We start from the raw sequence: 8,285 nt of genomic DNA, 5'->3' as shown, positions 1-8,285 counted from the left end.
CTTCCTTCCACTTTTTCAAGCATGATGTCCTTCTCTAAGAACTGGTTCCTCCTGATAAGATATCAAAAGTATGAGAGATGAAGTCACATGATTTTTACAAGGAACATTCTGGCTTTATTTCTTTCAAGACAGATTTGTTTGTTTCTCTGGAAGTCCACAGTGCTGTCAGTATTTGTCACCAACACCACAATTAAAATGTGTTGATTCTTCTATGGTCTTCATTATTCATTTATCATCTTTCAAATGCATAAGAGGTAAATGAAAATACCATGGCTTGGGTAACGCAAACCTAGTCCTGAAACTGACGTCTTTGCTCTTTAACGCTTTAAGAAGGTCTTTTGCAGCAGATTTTTCTAATGCAGTATATTTCATTTCTTGATTGTTGCTTCCATGAACATTGATTGTGGATCCAAAAAAGCTGAAGTCTTTGACAATTTCAATCTTTTCTCCATTGATCATGATGTTATTTATTGGGCTAGTTGTAAGAAGTATCATTAACAACCTGTGGTATGCAAATGATATAAACTTGCTTGTTGAAGGCAAAGAGGATTTGAAGTACTTACAGATGAAGATCAAAGACTTTGTTATCCTTTAGTATGCATTGCACCTCTATGTAAAGAAAACATCATGGAAGCAGCAGTTGAGAAATCAAATGATATGTTTCATTAGGCAAATCTGCTGCAAAAAGCCTTTTTAAAGTCTTCAAGAGCAAAGATATCAGTTTGAGGACAACAGTGTGCCTGACTCAAGCTATAGTATTTTATTTTTTTCAACTTTTTATTGTGAACTGAGGGAAGGTTTACAGAGCAGATCATCAGTTTTACATTCAGCAAATCATATACCTTGCTTCATTACATGGTTGCAATCCCCTCCATTTACCTACAGTTATTAGTATTTACCTCTGCTCACATTAACGATTGCATTCTTCCTGTCTCCCGCTACCTTCATCTTTCCTCTGCTAACCTGCTTCATGTTGTATATTGCCTGCCCTATCACCTATGTTAACATGTGTCTACCTACTAGCCCAAGAATAATTCACCCCCAACCTGTAACTATCATAGATTGTTTCTTTTATCAAGAAAACCTATCTTTAACTTTTTACATTGGCCTCATACAATATTTGTCCTTTTATGATTGACTAATTTCACTCAGCATAATGTCCTCCAGTTCAACCATATTGTGAGGTGTTTCACAGATTAATCATTATTCTTCAGAGTTTTGTAGTATTCCATTGTGTGTATGTAGCAAAGTTTGTTTAACCATTCTTCTGTTGGTGGGTATTGAGGCTGTCTCCATTTTTTGATATGTCTCTTGTAGACAGCAGAATGGATAAGCTCACTAATTCAGACTTCCATTGCTTCGGATCTTCTCCTTTGCCCTTTCCATGTACAGGGTCACTATGAGTCAGAACTGACTCCACGGCATATCACCACCATCACCACCAAAATGTTAGTATTAAACTTCTGGATTTCTAGTTGCAAGTTCTGTATGGTTTTAAAATTTACATTTATTTTGTCTGTTTGTTCTTGTAGTGTTTTCCTGGATTTTCCTAAAGTGTTTTCTTTGTTCTCCTTGCTTTCCTCAATCTTTCTGTTAATCCTTTGAAGGCACCGAAACATCATTCTTTTAAATTCTTTTTCCATTAGTTCCATTACCTTTTTTGCCTCAGAAATGATTTCTGTCTTTGCATCTTGGTCATTTGTTTAAGCCATTCTCTTGTTTCTTCATGTGAACTAAAATTTTCTGTTGTCTCTGGGGCATTGTGGCATTGTCTTATTTGTAAAAACAAACAGTGCAGTTGTTGAACTCAGAGTTGAGAAATCTCTGGTGTTCTCCGACAACTCAAGGAGCTCTTCAGGTAGTTGTGGAAGGGATAGGATAGCAGAGTTCCTGGCTCTAGATGGAGTTCCTACTGGCCTCAGTGTTATCTATATTGAGGACACTTAATTGGGAAGAATTTCATGGGGGCCCTTGATGGTGTTTGTTTAGGACCACAGGGAATGTGGGGGCTGAGTGACTTGTTAAATGCTGGTCTGGTAGCTCTGTGGGTTTTGTAGGTCTGGAGCGAAGCACAACTGCAGCCTGGCACCAAAGCAGTGAAGTTGGCCTTCAACTCACACTGGTATGGTTCACAACCATGTGGCTTAGAACTCCTGGACAGTAGGATTTTTTTTTTTTAATGTTTTGTTGTGAATTATGTGATAGCTTACATGGGAGAGCCTTAGTTTTACATTCATCCTATTGTATATCATTTCATTGCCATGGTTACAGTCCCCTTCATGCATCATCAACTAACCAAAGGGTATACCCCGCAAGCCTGACCCCAGTCCACAGCACCCAGCCCTTGTCCTTCTCTGGGTCTAAAGTCCCCAGTTGCTCCATCTCTCCACGTCGTCATCTCTGCCTTCATCTCTGGCGTCGCTGCTTCTCTGGGTAGGGTCCTGCACTCTGCTCTTCTCCCTTGATGGTCCCAGGGACCTCCGCTCCTAGACTGCAAAGTCAATCACTCCCCTACTTGTTACAAAATGTCTACCTTTACATTTCCAACCCTCACAATCAGTCCTGATAATAATTATTCACTATTGTATCACAAGAGACCTATCCCTATTTCCTTTCCTCAGCCCCACCTAGACAGATTGGATACTACTCAGTGGAGATTCTACCTTCCTCCATACCCTCTGGATCTAGGTTTCCTCTTGAAAGCTTGTAAGCCAGTCACTTCTTGCCTTTGTAGCCGCCCCCCCTCCCCCCCCATTTTGGGTAGCCAAGACTCTGGGCCCAAGAGTCCCCAGATCTTGCAACACTGATGGCTAACCAGGTCTCCACCCGGGTTCACAGGAGTCTATTGAATGTTGTAGGGCTTAGCTCACAACTTCATTGCCGTTTTTCCGTCACTTCCCCTTATTGGTGATGAACGTAGTCACCAATCAGAGCGTGTATTCCCATTGAGTCTTAGTCTTGGAAGGGGGCTTGCTCTGAGGGGACCCGACCACTTGCCTCGATGTCTCCTGGGCAAGAAATTTGCTTGTTTTTATAGTAATCAGTTGGTCTGCCTATATTGTTTTGTATTATTCCTGTTGGTCTTTCTTTCAAGAAGTATCTTCTGTTCTTCTAGCTACTCCAGGCTGGTTTGCTTGTCCTTTCAAGTGGAAATTTCCCACCTCTGAAGATTCTGGATGCTGTTCAGGATTCCACCTATGGTCTTATGTAATGCACAGTCTCTGCAGGAAGCATCCTTCTTTGGGCATGTTGTAGCCCCATTTTAGGTATTCCAATCAGTTATAGACAGAAGACGGACTTACAAGCTTTCTATGGTGATGTTTCTGGCTATTCTTTTCTCTCCCCCTCTAGTGTCTATTTTTAATGGTATGACAGGGAAACCAAGATTCAAAACACAGCCAAGCATCTTAACATTATTTCCCCCTTTTTCCCCATTCCAACCATGGCTCAATCTCTGTATCCCAGAGCCCTGTTGTTCCAAGGTTGTGCATACATCATTATTCACCTCTGTCCCACTTAGCCCATGTAAACCTAATTGTTCTCCCAACTGCCTCCATGGACAGTAGGATTTTTGTTGGGGATGATGAGGATGGGATCTGTCCACACCTCTGGTCAACAGAGGAGTGTGGGGGAAAAGAAGAAATTACACCTTTCTGGTCTTCTGTGTGAATTTGCTCTGCCAGCCTTCCTTCTGTCGTCAACGCTGCTCACAAGCTGATGGAGCCACACGTCTGGCTAATCGTTTATCAGCCATTTTCCCTCTGTCAACATCGCTGCTTGGTTCCTCCTCCAAGCTAGCACTCTATCAACTTCTCTAGCATGTCTTCTGAAGTTCAGGGTGCCAGAATTTTCATCTGTGTCTGTTTTATTTGGTCTCTCATATTTTTGTTGTAGAGGGTCGTGTAGTGTATCTGCCTAGTCAGCCATCTTGCTGAAAGTCAAGACATGGTGTTTTCAATAGCCTTATGGAGTCCTGGTGTGGTGCTGTGGACTAAGTGACCAGAGGCTACAGCGTGACCATGGGTGGTGGTGGTGCAGCTCCACGATCTCCGCCCAGATCTAGGTGGAGACCATGGTGGTGGGCGAGGAGAAGGAGGAGGACGACCACGACGAGGATGGCGGCGAGCAGGGAGGCCATGGGCACGCCAGGCACCACCACTACCACCTGCCCAAGATGGCGCTGCAGCCATTGGTCACCGACAACCCGAGCCAGGTGCATCACCACCAGCAGGTGATCCTGGTGTAAACGCACGAGGAGGTGGTGGGCGGCGATGACTCGAACTGGCTGCGCGCTAACAACGGCTTTGAGGACCAGATCCTGATCCTGGTGCCCACGTCGGCCAGCGGCCACGACGACTACAGCGAACAGACGTTCATCACCTTGGCAGCGGCCCGCAAGAGCAGCGGTTGAGGCGCGTAGTCAGCAGGTGGAGGCTGCGGCAAGAGTTACCTGGGCCACGGGGCTGGGGCAGTGGGTGGTGGTAGCGACCCTGGCAACAAGAAGTGGGAGCAGAAGCAGATGCCGAGTTCTCCGTCACCATGTGGTCATCAGATGAAATAAAAGATACTGGCCATGAGACTTTAAGAGAGAAGATCATTGGGGAAAACTCCCAGTCTGACTAATCCGAGTACATGACAGGAAAGAACCTCCCTCCTGGGGGGATACCTGGCATCAACCTCTCAGACCCCAAACAACTGGCGGAATTTGCTAGAATGAAGCCAAGAAAGATAAGACGATGCACCAAGGACAATGGCTTGCCCTCATAAAGGCTGCACAAAGATGTTCAGGGACATCTCTGCCGTGAGGAAGCATCTGCACACACACGGTCCCCGACTCCATGTCTGTGCAGAATGTGGCAAAGCTTTTGTTGAGAGCTCAAAGCTAAAACGGCACCAACTGGTTCACAGTGGAGAGAAGCCCTTTCAGTACACATTCGAAGGCTGTGGGAAGCTTTACTCATTGGACTTCAATTTGCGCACGCATGTGCGAATCCACACCGGAGACAGGCCCTACGTGTGCCTCTTCGATGGTTGTAATGAGAAGTTTGCTCAGTCAACTAACCTGAAGTCTCACATCTTAACTCATGCCAAGGCCAAAAACAACCAGTGAGCGGAATAGAGGAGAGCAAAACACCGTGCTCAGCCTCTGGAATCCTCTTGCAGAGCATGGTTAGGAGTACAAATGCCTCTCCTTTGTCTAGTGTTTCTAGGAAAGAATTTTAAAAATGAATCCTACACACCTAAAGGGCATGTTTTGATAAAGTAGTAAAAATTTAAAAACAGAAAACAAACTTTAATAAGATGACATTGCTGAGATACTCTATCTTGCTCTGTAATCTCATTTCCAAACCACGGTGTTTTTGTAAACTGTGGTCCCACCAGGAGGACAATTCATGAACTTGGCATTAAAAGATAATTCTTTATACAACAGTGCTAAAAATGGGACTTCTTTTCACAGTCTTATAAATATGAAACTCACCTGTTGTTTACAATTTTTTAAATTGTATATTTTCCAAATGTGCATATTGTACACTTTTTGGAGATATGCTTAGTAATGCTATGTGTGTTTTTTTTGGAGGTTGATAACTTTGCTTGCAGTAGATTTTCTTTAAAAGAATGGGCAGTTACGTGCATACTTCAAAAGTATTTTTCCTGTACAAAAAAAAGTTATATCGGTTTTGTTTGCTATGTTAATTTTGGTTGTATTCTTTGATGTTAACACATTTTGTATAATTGTATGGTATAGCTGTATTGAATCATGTTGTTGTTGTTGTTGTTGTTATGTACCATGGAGTTGGTTCTGACTCATAGTGATCTTGTACAGGTTTTCCAAGGCTGTAATCTTTACGGGAGCAGAAAGCCTCATCTTTCTCCCGCGGAACAGCTGGTAGTTTTGAACTGCTGACCCTGTGGTTCACAGACTGAATCATAACCACTACGCTACCAGATCTCCTTTATTGAATCATGTAGTATCAAATATTAGATGTGATTTAATAGTGTTAATCAATTTAAACCCATTTTAGTCACTTTTTTTCCCCAAAAAATATTTCCAGATGCTGATGTTGAGTGTAATTTCTTTGCTTGTTCAGTTACAGAAAGTGGTGCTCAATTGTAGAATGTATTGTACCATTTAACACCTAATGTGTATATCTCACGTAACAGAAAGGGCAACAATAAACTGGTGATTTTGAAGCAAGGGGGGAAAAAAAGGAGAAGGAGAAGATGGTGGAAATGAGAAACAAGAAAAACAAAAAGTGGAGATAGAAAGGATAGCAAGCAAGGGACGGGGATGAGAGGAAGGGAAGAATGAATATAAAAAAGCAATGACATAACAACTACAGAATGACTTACATGGCAGTATCAACCTGAACTCAGTCAACAAATTAAGAAGTCAAGAACAGAATAAAATTATAAGAACAGAGGATCTGGGAGGTCAGTCTATGATCAAAACAATTACATTGTGATAAAAGGTAAACATAGAAGAACAGAAATCCAGGTGGTGGGAAGGTCAGGTAGATTACTGGATAAAATAGTCTGTCTTAAATGGAAGGAAGAACTAATGGAATATAAAGTAACCACAATGGGGTTGGGGTGGGGGTTTATTTTGGGTGTTGGGGAGGGCAATAAAAGAAGGGGGGAGGAGCCAGAAGAACAAGATAGACAGGGGAACACTGAGACAGGTTTGCATGGCCTAGTGGGACAGAGGGAAATAGTGATGTATACTCAACCTTGGAACAACAGGGCTCTGGGATACAGGGATCTAGGTACAGCTCGAAGAGGGTAAATAATACTAAAATCCTTGACTGCCTTATGAATATTAGTTTCCCTTGCCTACTATTGTAAAATAGACACTTGAGTGGGATATAAAGGAATGTTGGGAAACATGATTAGAGAAAACTTGTAAGCCCGCCTTCAGCCTAAAATGGGTTCTACAACTTGCCCAGTGAAATAGGCCTAATGCAAAGCCTTTATAGAATATAGGACCTTAGGTGGAATCCTGAGTCCCACCCACAACCTTGTGAGGTGAGACATTCCCACTAGAAAGGACAAGCAGACTGGAACAGCTACAGTGACAGAAGATACATCTTCATGATGAACCTGACCTATACTCAGAGCGGTAATTACTCTAAATGCCAACAGAGAGGGAAAGAGTCTTCAAATCAAGTATCAATGCTATTCGCTCTGTGCACAGGGTAGATAAGGACAGGCAACTTAGACACTGGCTACCTAAAATGAGGGGACAATAAAGGTACAAAGTGACTGGCTTACAAGGTTTCAAGAGGGAGCTTAGTTTAAGAGTGTTGGGGGAAAGAAAGAGACCCCACTGAATAGCTATCATCTTATCTAGATGGGTCTGGTGAAAGGAGATGGGGATAAGATTTGTAAGATTCAATAGTGAATAACTGTTATCATGACTAATCACGACTGTTACACTTGTAAAGGTAGAAGTTTTGTAACAAAAAAAGGGGAGTGGTTAATCTTACAGTCCAGAAACAGAGGACCCTAGGACCATCAAGAGAGGAACACACAAATAGAATGCAGGACCTTATCCAGAGAAGTAGCAGCGCCAGAGATGGAGGAAGAGATGGAGGCATGGAGAGGGGGAGTGGCTGAGGAGTCTAGATTCATCAACTAAGAAGAGAAGGACTAAGAACTGGTGGCCAGGAGCAGACTTGCAGAATGTGCCCTTTGGAGATGTAAATTATTATATATGCCTGAGTGGGTTTTTTTGTTTGTGTGTGTGTTTTTTTAAAAAAGCTAAAGTGGATAGAGAGAAATACTTTTAACTGATGGTATATGGAGGGGATTATAATCAATGTAATGAAACAAGTTATATGAATTGTTGAATGTGAAACTGATGATGTGCCCTGTAAACTTTCACTCAATCCACAATAAAAATCTTAAATTAAAAACAAAAACAAAAAAAAGCAATGAAACAATAAAAGGAAAGCTAAACAAACAAACCACCAATGCAGTTGTTGGACCCAGAGAGGAGAAAACTCTGGGGAGCTCCTGTGGGTTAAGGAACTCACAAGGTGGGTGGAGGAGGAATGTGAAGGTCAAGTTCCCAGTCCTAGATGGAGTTCTTATAGACCTAGGTATTGTCTATCTTCAGGGTAGCCAATCTGGAAGTAGTTCACACAGGCCCTTAAGGTTGCTAATTTCAGTATCTATCAGAACAAGAGGGTAGCTGGGAGCAGGATGGCTGATTATGAAGGTTCTTGCTGGTCTAAATCTGACTTGGAGACTCTGTGGGTTCTGTAGATCTGGAGCAGAGCCCAGCT

At 42.5% G+C, this 8,285-nt stretch overlaps 1 pseudogene; it reads left to right on the top strand.

The window, feature by feature from the left end:
- The first annotated feature begins 269 nt into the window (after positions 1-269).
- On the top strand, positions 270-5,110 carry LOC102825529 (annotated as a pseudogene).
- Positions 5,111-8,285: the final 3,175 nt, after the last annotated feature.

Source organism: Chrysochloris asiatica, unplaced genomic scaffold (assembly GCF_000296735.1).
Source record: "Chrysochloris asiatica unplaced genomic scaffold, ChrAsi1.0 scaffold00154, whole genome shotgun sequence".
NCBI lineage: Eukaryota > Metazoa > Chordata > Mammalia > Afrosoricida > Chrysochloridae > Chrysochloris > Chrysochloris asiatica.
Note: the sequence above shows the minus strand (reverse complement) of the source record. Positions and strands in the feature narration are given on the sequence as shown.